This window comes from Limulus polyphemus, unplaced genomic scaffold, assembly GCF_000517525.1.
Source record: "Limulus polyphemus unplaced genomic scaffold, Limulus_polyphemus-2.1.2 Scaffold1711, whole genome shotgun sequence".
Taxonomy (NCBI): Eukaryota; Metazoa; Arthropoda; class Merostomata; order Xiphosura; family Limulidae; genus Limulus; species Limulus polyphemus.
In genome coordinates, this window is record NW_013667321.1 from 237423 (window position 1) to 246946 (window position 9524).

Genomic DNA, 9524 nt, shown 5'->3' on the forward strand with positions numbered 1-9524 from the left:
GGTGTATAGTAAAGTTCACCTATTTTATTCACTGTGTTTTATAATAAATGAGACCCAATTATAGTAAAATCTTACGAAAGAGAAAACAGAGAATTTTTATTCTTTTCTTTGGGAATTTACAATGTGAGTAGAGCAAAGTAAAGTTTTTTAAAAAAAGCAAATTTTATTATTATTATTATAAACCTGTCACATAAAGCTCAGATATTTCGTCATGATTGTATTTCAGAAAGGATGTATCCTGTTCATCACAAGGAAGAATTAAAAAATATTATTTTTCAGTTGATTACAGTGATTACTGCTGTAAAAATATATATACCTTTGGACAAATTCAAGCGTAGTCTCAGCATCAGGCTGGTATTGTAGGTTGAACACGTAATAGATGGCGAAGAGCACAGCAAGCCCATGGACAGACAGACTTTCTGCAACCACAGCCACACACTGTTCGATGCTGACCATCCATTTATTTACTTGTGAAGATCATATTCCTTAAACACAACCGAAACGCTAGTTTTAGCACCACTCAAAAGTAAACCTTGAAATTATTAATGCTTGCAAAATGCTGTGTAGTGTTCAGCAACCAGGGAAGAAGAGGTACTCATCTTAGGCCTACTTATGTATACTCTGCACATGGTGGAGGTTTCTTCCACGAAGAACCCACTTCCCTTTTTGACAGGAACACATTTTCAATGTCATTTTCACGAGTTTCTACACCTGATTTAAATGTAATACCTATTATTTCACAAGCCCTCTGCTTTCTAAAGGCCCTACATTCAAACCTATATCGCGGAACATCCCTACCAAATTTATGCTAAGTCCACCCCCACAATTACGGCTACACATTCACTCTCCAAATGAAATTAGCCTGGGGTACATGGTAGAGCATCCACATCTTGAACTGACGCATATGCCTGAAACAAAGTTTTAGTTAAATTGTATCCATGTCGAAATTATTTCTAATTACTTGCACATGCATTTCATACTAAGTTACTGGTTTTTCACTTAAATTTAAACAATTTTAGTATTTCCGTACATTTGTGATTGATGCATTTACATAATTGCTTTGTTTAAATTTAGTGGTAGATTGAATCATTCAGTGATTGTTTAACTGTATTAATATTCATATAGATCTTATGCTTTGGTAGTAAAAAATTTGAGGAGCAGAAATTATTGCCATGATTCAAATTGTAATACACATGTTTGTGTTTCTGCTATGTATTTTTATTTTCAATGTGTGCACGTGTATATTATATATTGGAAATGAATCTACTTACCTCAAAATAAAGGAAGAGCGAGTCGACATCTGCAAAATTTGCCATAACAAGTAGAATCAGAAGAACAGTTTTACGATCAGACTCGGGCCCGTCATTCAACACATCATACTGAAATACGTACACCATAATTTGAATAAAGCTAGTCTTATCAGTATTATTGTATTAAATTAAACCTAAGATATGTCTAATGTAAGTTCTCAAGTAATATATTTAGGCCTAACAAGTAAAAGTATGCCTTATGTCTATTCTTTGACCCAGTTAGACAGTACTTCCTATATTGACTAGGTCTACGTTAACGTTAGACTAGGTCTAAGTATATAAAAAAAAATATATTAAAAGAAGGATGACGTTTCGAGCAAGTGCTCTTCGTCAGATCGTACAGTTTACAACAAAGGTGTATGTGCATAATTCAAAGAACCTACGTGCGTAGTATTTTGAATGCTGACCGTGAAAATTCTAAGCAAGATTTCATTTATTGCATACAAATTACAAATAAGAAAAATATAAAACAGATAGCAATTAAAATGTAAACAAAAAATGGAGAAATAGAAATCTACAGGAAAGAAAAGCGTTCATTTAAACCAGATGGTTGTAGGGTCCCCAGATTGTAGATTAATCTCCTTTCCAGTCGTTCTCTTTTGTAGTTTTAACTACATTAGGTCTAAATATAAGACGTATGAGTAGGCCTAGGGCCAGATTAATGTTAACGTTAGAATTTTAGATGTATGACTAATATGAGTGATATTGCGTGAACCTAAGGTTCAGATCTGTCCCTTAGCCACAGTCTAACGTTAGATACAGAAAGCACAGTTTTGTGGAAGTCGTTAGTGCATACATAACCTGTTGGATATGGCAGTTAATCAGAAATGATCGAGCAAATATACCAGTCTTAGATTCTAAGCATGCGAAACACATTTTAAGGCGGCAAGTCAGTTTTTTTTTCATTTCGCGCAAATCCGTCCCTAATTTAGCAGTGCAAGACTAGAGGGAAGGCAGCTAGTCATCACCACCCACCGCCTACTCTTGGGCTAGTCTTTTTACCAACGAATAGTGGGATTGACCGTAACATTATAACGCCCCCACGGCTGAAAGGGCGAACATGTTTGGTGGGACGGAGATTCAAACCCGCGACTCTCAGATTGAGAGTCAAGCGCCCTAACCACCGGGCCATTCAGGCAAGTCCGTATCCCAGGTATTTTACTGAATACGTTTTACAGATATGACCGGTAAACTACCGAAAAATCATGGCAAAGTTTTACAGTGTAGCTTTGCCATAAATACAAATGATATGTGCATTTCCTGGTAATATCGCACTCATCTGTTAACTTCATTCTAGTGTTTAGTTTGAATTTTGTGAATTATGAAAGAAACAGTTTGCTAGTATTGACTATCCAACGTTACCTCTGACTCCTTCACATAGTTTTTACTTTATATATACAATGTATATGTATATTGTAATTGCATGGTAGTAAGTTGTATATTAGTATTTGATCTTAACGTAGCGTAATTCTGTTTACATTTTTATTTATTTCACGTGTTTTGTTTTTACTTTATAATTTGGTAAAAAAGATATGGTTTTTATAAAATTTTTTTTTGTTGGAGGTGAAGAACTTATGTATAAAAGATCTAAGATATTATATGATGAGAAATAATTAAACATTATTATCCTAAAATGCTTTGGAATCTTTTGTTTCTACCATATAAATAAGAAAAGAAAATTATAACTGTTAGTGCATGCCTGGCCAGGTGGTTAGGGCGCTCGACTCCCAATCTGAGGGGTCGAATCCCCGTCACATCAAACATGCTCGCCTTTTCAGCCGTGGGGGCGTTATACGTAACGGTAAATCCCACTATTAGTTGGTAAAAGAGTAGCCCAAGAGTTGGCGGTGGGTGGTGATGACTAGCTGCATTCCCCCTAGTCTTACACTGCTAAATTAGGGACGGCTAGCGTAGATAGCACTAGTGTAGCTTTGCGCGAAATTCAAAAACAAAACAAACAAACTAGTGCATGCCACGTGATCCGTTTAATCTTACGTGTATATGTTTGTATACTTGTTATTAAAAACTAATATGAGAGCGTTAATTAAATTTCCCTAATGATAATCTTTCTCAAACAATAATTCTGTCTGTGAATTTTAATTAGCTGGCGCCACGTTTCCTAGAATATTTAATTCTCGTGTCTTTTATATGGAGGTTTTAATCACAGGGATATTTAGTTCTAGGTGTTCAAGGACTAGGTGATTTTAAACTTGTAAACTCGCCCTTGTTTTTATTTTTTGTTTGCTAGGTCAGTAGATGAAATAACCTTATTCGTATCCTATGAGAAAGATATTCGATCCACTATAAGTATTTGCCCCCCAGTGGCACAGGGGACTTACAACACTAGACTCCGGGTTTCGATACCCGTGGTGGGTCGAGCACAGATAGCCCATTGTGTAGCTTTGTGCTTAATTACAAATAACACACATAACTAAAAGTATTCCTTGATAAAATTATATTCAAAACAGTTTCTATACTTACCTAATAAGAGAGAATAAATGACTTTTGTTTTATATTTTTTTCTTGCGTAATTTTAATACGAAGGGACTGAAACAAGTAGTTTCCAGGTAGCTGGTGATTCTGGTACGCTAATGCAGTCCACTGGCGGGACAGCGGTAAGTCCCCTGGGGTTAAAACGCTAAAATCAGGGGTTCGATTTACCTCGGTGGACACAGCAGATAGCCCGATATAGCTTTGCTATAAGAAAACACACACACACGCTATTGGAAGAATCGGCTTCAAAACTGACTGGTCTGTATGTGTTACATTTACAATATTTGTAACTAATTTTGTATATTTTTCATTTCATCATTCTTTTGGTCATCACGAAAGATGTTTTTAAAAGAGAATATCAAAAAAGCAAAAATATTAAAAAATACTATAGGTAAACGTCACTCGAGATTTAGGTTCTAAGCCTCGTTGCTTGCTTGTTTAATGAATTTTCAAGCAAAGCTACTCAGGACTATCTACGTTAGCCGGTCCTGATTTTGAAGCGATAGAGGGAAGGCAGCTAGCCCACACTACCCACCGCCAACTAATAGTACTGTTGATTCTCGTCACATTATAACAACCCCACGGCTAAAAAAGCAAGCATGTTTAGCGACGAGTTTCGATCGCGCGACCCGCATATTTCAAGTCAAGCGCCATAATCACCAGATCATGCCAAGCCACAGTCTTGTTTTTATTCTTCTGGTGTAATCCTTATTGAGTTGATTGCTGCCTGTAAAATTTGGCGGCTAATTGTTGCGATTAAAGGGTTTTTCTTAATCTTACAGTCCACAAAGAAACTAAAATTGTTCCGAAGTAAGAATTTGTATTATGAGCGAATTTAGCTTAGTAATAATAACAAAACAGTTGAAGTACAGCCTAATGGTCTGTAAAATAACTTTTAAAAACCGTTCTGGTATTGGTTTGTTTGTTTGTTTTAAAGTTAAGCACAAAGCTACACAATGGGCTATCTGTGCTCTGCCCACCACGGGTATCGTAACCCGGTTTCTAGCGTTGTAACTCCGCAGACATACCGCTGTGCCATTGGGGGCTCTGGTATTGGACGTTGAAGGTCATTTTCTGTACTTTCATGTGTTTTTTTAGCTGCAAAAAAAATCATAATGCTTTAATATATACTTCATATTTTTCACACCACGCCTAGAACATAATAAGATTGATTTTTTTACTGCTATCTTTGTTCAGACATAATGTCATGATTTTAAAATATAATGTTATTCAAATGATCGAAATGTATTTTAATACCTTCAGTTTTATCCTTATTTTGTTGTTGTTTAAGCGATGTCTTCATTGTATTTATGTGATCAGATTTTTGTAGCAGCTTTATTCTTGAAATACTATATATATATATTTATTTATTTTTTCACTATTGTAGCAAAGTTATCTAGTGGTTATTGTATAGTGAATTGTTTACATTTAAGACTTTCACGTTTACTTAAATTTGATTATTTTAACATTATTATGGCTATTTTACATTGTTTTTTTTTTAAATTCTGTATGTTTGATATATCCCATTCGCGTTCTACAGGATATGAATTTTCGACTTACAGATATTTTATATGATAGCTGATAAGCACCGATTCTCGCGTGTTTGCCTGCGTGTTCGCGTGCCCTCTCGTGTAGAAAGGATGTTCTAGAGCTAGATATAATATAACGGCTACACCCCTTTCTCTCAGCCTTTTGGGATTAATTATCACTTTTATGATTACGATGGACTTGGCGTGTCAAAGAAAGCTGGGGGCAACGCACAGTGCTGCCACCATGATAATTACATATGTCCGAGAACGGCCCATTTTTTATTGTGTCCGTAATAGCAGCAAACAAACAAAACTGTGTAAAAGATAAGTAACCCGTTCTGATGTGGCAACACAAGATAAGGACCTCGAAAGACAGAACTCTGTGGGAATTCATTATAGACACAGTTTTAGTTTTCATTCAGGTACTAACGTGTCTTAGAACTGATTTTGATTTGTATCGTTTTTAATTAGTCTGGAGCTTGAACCGTGTAGAACGAATATTTATAGCTCCAAGGTTTATCAGTTGGACAAAGCCTTGTCAACATCACACAGAGGGATTGGGTTGTTTCTTGTTAAACGCAAAGATGCATAATCGGCTACGTGTGCTAAGCTCATCACAGGGATCGAGCCCATAATTTTAGTGTTATAAGCTCAAGCGTATTTTGAGCCACGGGGTTGGAGTGGATAGCGCTAAAAGAGGAACCTGTCATTTTCTAACGAGACGGAATTTCACATAGAGTAAAACTGATGTACTTTTTAAAATAGTTATTCACTTGGTGTACCTTTGTGCTTTATTATTTTGAATGTAACGCTACTCACTTAACTGGTATCATAAGTTAACAAATCTTTTGATCACTATTTTTACTATCCTAGTGTGCAAATTAACTGCCTTTAATAATATGCACATATTTTAAGTTACATAACGTAATATCGGTGGGTCATAGATTATATGCATTCAATGAAAATTATTAAAGTTTAATGGATCAGCGATAAGTTTACGAAATGACAACGCTAAAATCCATGGTTCGTGCACTAAGAAAACAACAACAATAGCTTATTATATAATAATATTTGACAGATTCAGCATAGTGTTTCCAAGTTTGCTTTTTTTTCCCCCTTTATGTTGTTGTTTTGTGTTTTTGGCCAGGAAATTTTCCTTTCCTAGGGCATTAAAATATTTCACATTTTAACTCCATTTTTTAAATCTTGCTTCCCTATTTGGCAACACATTTATTTTTATTTTTTTGTTGTTGTTAAAAATACATTTTGTTTTTTTTCTTCCAATGTAATTTCGATATGAATAAATGTGACAATTTTTTTAAAGTTGAACCTGCATTCTTAGTAAAGTGTGATATGTTTTCGGGTGTATTTATTTTTGGAATAGATATCTAACATATTGAATTTTGTTCAACTATTATACACTACATCCGATGTTTTCATTCAACTTACTTCGCCTTTAGAGAACTGTATAATACGAGTGCGTAAAAGTTATGACCCCCCCCCAAAAAAAAAGAGTAAAAAAAAAAGACGACTCCCTCCTATTACTGAACATTAACTTTCGGAGTTATTTATACAAAGTCATACTAAGTTATAATTATCACCCTCAGGTTAGATTAAATGACATTGAGAACTACTACTCTTTCAAGATTCACGATGCTGTATTTCCACTTTTTCTTAAATCTTTGGAAGACAGCTACCGATAAACCAGCTATTATTAAAAATTGTTGTTTTGATCCTTACACAATCAATTGTTGCCCCATGTAGGTTAAAACACATTTCCCGTTATTCTGGAATGTTAATTAATATATTTTATTGAGAACTAAAGGAAGTGTCAGGTTATCTGATGCTTGGAAGATATATCGGTTCATAATTTTATCACACCGAAGACAATTCACTTACCTCACGCAATATTAATGTGCTAAAAAAGGATAAAAAAAATATTTCATTTTCAGTATGTAGTGTCATTTTGCTTCACATACTAAAATTGTATTCAGTGCTGCTTTATTTTTATGCGTGTTATTTGATGGGGAAGATTAAACTAATCAAAGCTAATTCAAACAGAAAATTTTTTGGTTAATTTTTGTTTAAGCATAGAGCTACAAAATGGGCTGTCTGCACTGTGCCCGCAGCTGGGAATCAGCAATTTGTTTCCTAAGGAGAAAGGTGTTTCTGTTAATTGACCATTTTTTTAGGGGAAAAAATATATATATATATATTGAATAATTGTACAATGCTACAAATTGCTAAATGTTTAAATTTAACGTACTTATATCCAAAATAAGATGCAAAATTTAATATATCGAAATAAAATCCTAATTAACGGTAGTCCAATTTCCTTGAAAAATATGTGCATATTATTAAAATAAAAAAGCAAATAATACTTATCAAACGTTTATAATTTTCAAACGTGGTTGTGACTGTTTAAAAGCCTAGAAAACAGACTTATTGTCCACTACATCTACAAATGATAAGGAAAAGACTGGTCTTGACTAGCTGATGATAGTTTTTCTTTTTCAGTTTAGAACATTCAAGTTTTAAGGGTGGGGTCAAGACTAGTTGGGAAGTTGCTGTTTGTCGACTCTTATAAGTATTTCTATTTTGTATCTTGTTAAAATAGTTTTATTTGTTGTTCTTAAAGGACCTTGAGTTTTTAATTAACAGTCACCAGAAATGTTCACCCAGAAACCCCTTATCTGAAAAGGATGCCGTTTTCTTGGTCTCCATATCAGAGCAGAACTTCATAAATAAATATTTTTCTGTATTCTCAAACGAAGTAAATGTCGAACAGCAGCATTCTCTACCAACCCGTCATATATGCACCACCGACGGCCTGATAGAGACTTAGACAGAACACCAATCCTAGTAATCATTCGAATGGAAAGATTTTTATCTAATCTTCGGCGAAGCTTAGAAGTTTGTTGATTGCTGGTTTCATGCAGTCCACTCGTAAAAGAGGAGCTCGTGGACATTTCAGAAGTAAAAGTGAGCTCTACCTTGTTAAAGCACAATTCATATAAAAACCTGTAGCTACTCAGAGCTGCCGTTCGCAGTAATTGCAAGATGGTACATAATGTTATTTTTTAAGTCTTGATTAATGGATATTTGTGATATGTTATTAGACTCTATTAGGCGATGCATTGACGTGGCGTTAACGTGAGCATCAAACCAGCGATCTCAATTTCATGAGGCAATGCTCTTATAAAAGATTCATTTCAATATTGTATGGCTAATAAAATGTTTAATTATGGGGGGGGTGTATCTTGTAAATCAGTACTACTTAGCACCCATAAAAGTGTGAGATCACGCTTTTCATTCTTAATTTTACGAGTATAAGCGCCCATGTTGACAAATATTATGCGTCTTAAAAACAGTTCACAACTTATGTGACATTGTTACGAGAAATGCTAATCCTAACGTTGTTGTTGTGCATTCATACTATGTTTAGTATTTATGGTGTCAGTACATTACAGTATTCATACTATGTTTAGTATTTATGGTGTCAGTACATTACAGTATTCATACTATGTTTAGTATTTATGGTGTCAGTACATGACACACGGTTCTACTAAGTAAAAGTGAGTAAAATCAAAATATAATTTATTGAAAGAAACTTATTAAAGTTTTAAAAATAAAAATGGGAACAATGCAATATTTTGCAGGAAATAAACATTCTTACCTTCTTTTTTGATATCGTTTGAAAGTGAATTCAGTCTAAAGGGTCCATAAAGCATAAGATGGGAATTTGAAACTCTTTTCTCTTATTCACAGAAAAAAATGCTGAATATAAGCAATGTTTTAAATGTCATGGGCGATACTGTAAATCGTATACGTATAATATGCTGACATTAAGTATGTCAGATATGCTGCTACGTTCACTGGTTCAAGTTTAACTTTATCAACAGGCATTTGTGACTTGTGTTTACAGCCCATAACTATAATAGCTATATAAAGAGTTTCAGGACTTTCTGTCCTATAAAAAAAAAGAAAGAAAATCACACATATATTATTAATACAGATAGAGTTCCACTCTTTAGATATTTTTCATGTCTAATTTCGAAGATACTACTCAATGGTGTGACTTCATATTGTTTTATTGGTAAATCCATAACAAAACAATATACCAATAATAAATATCAGTTAGCGTTGAAATTCGCTGTTTAATTTACATGCCCCTCCCCCCCACAGTAGCACA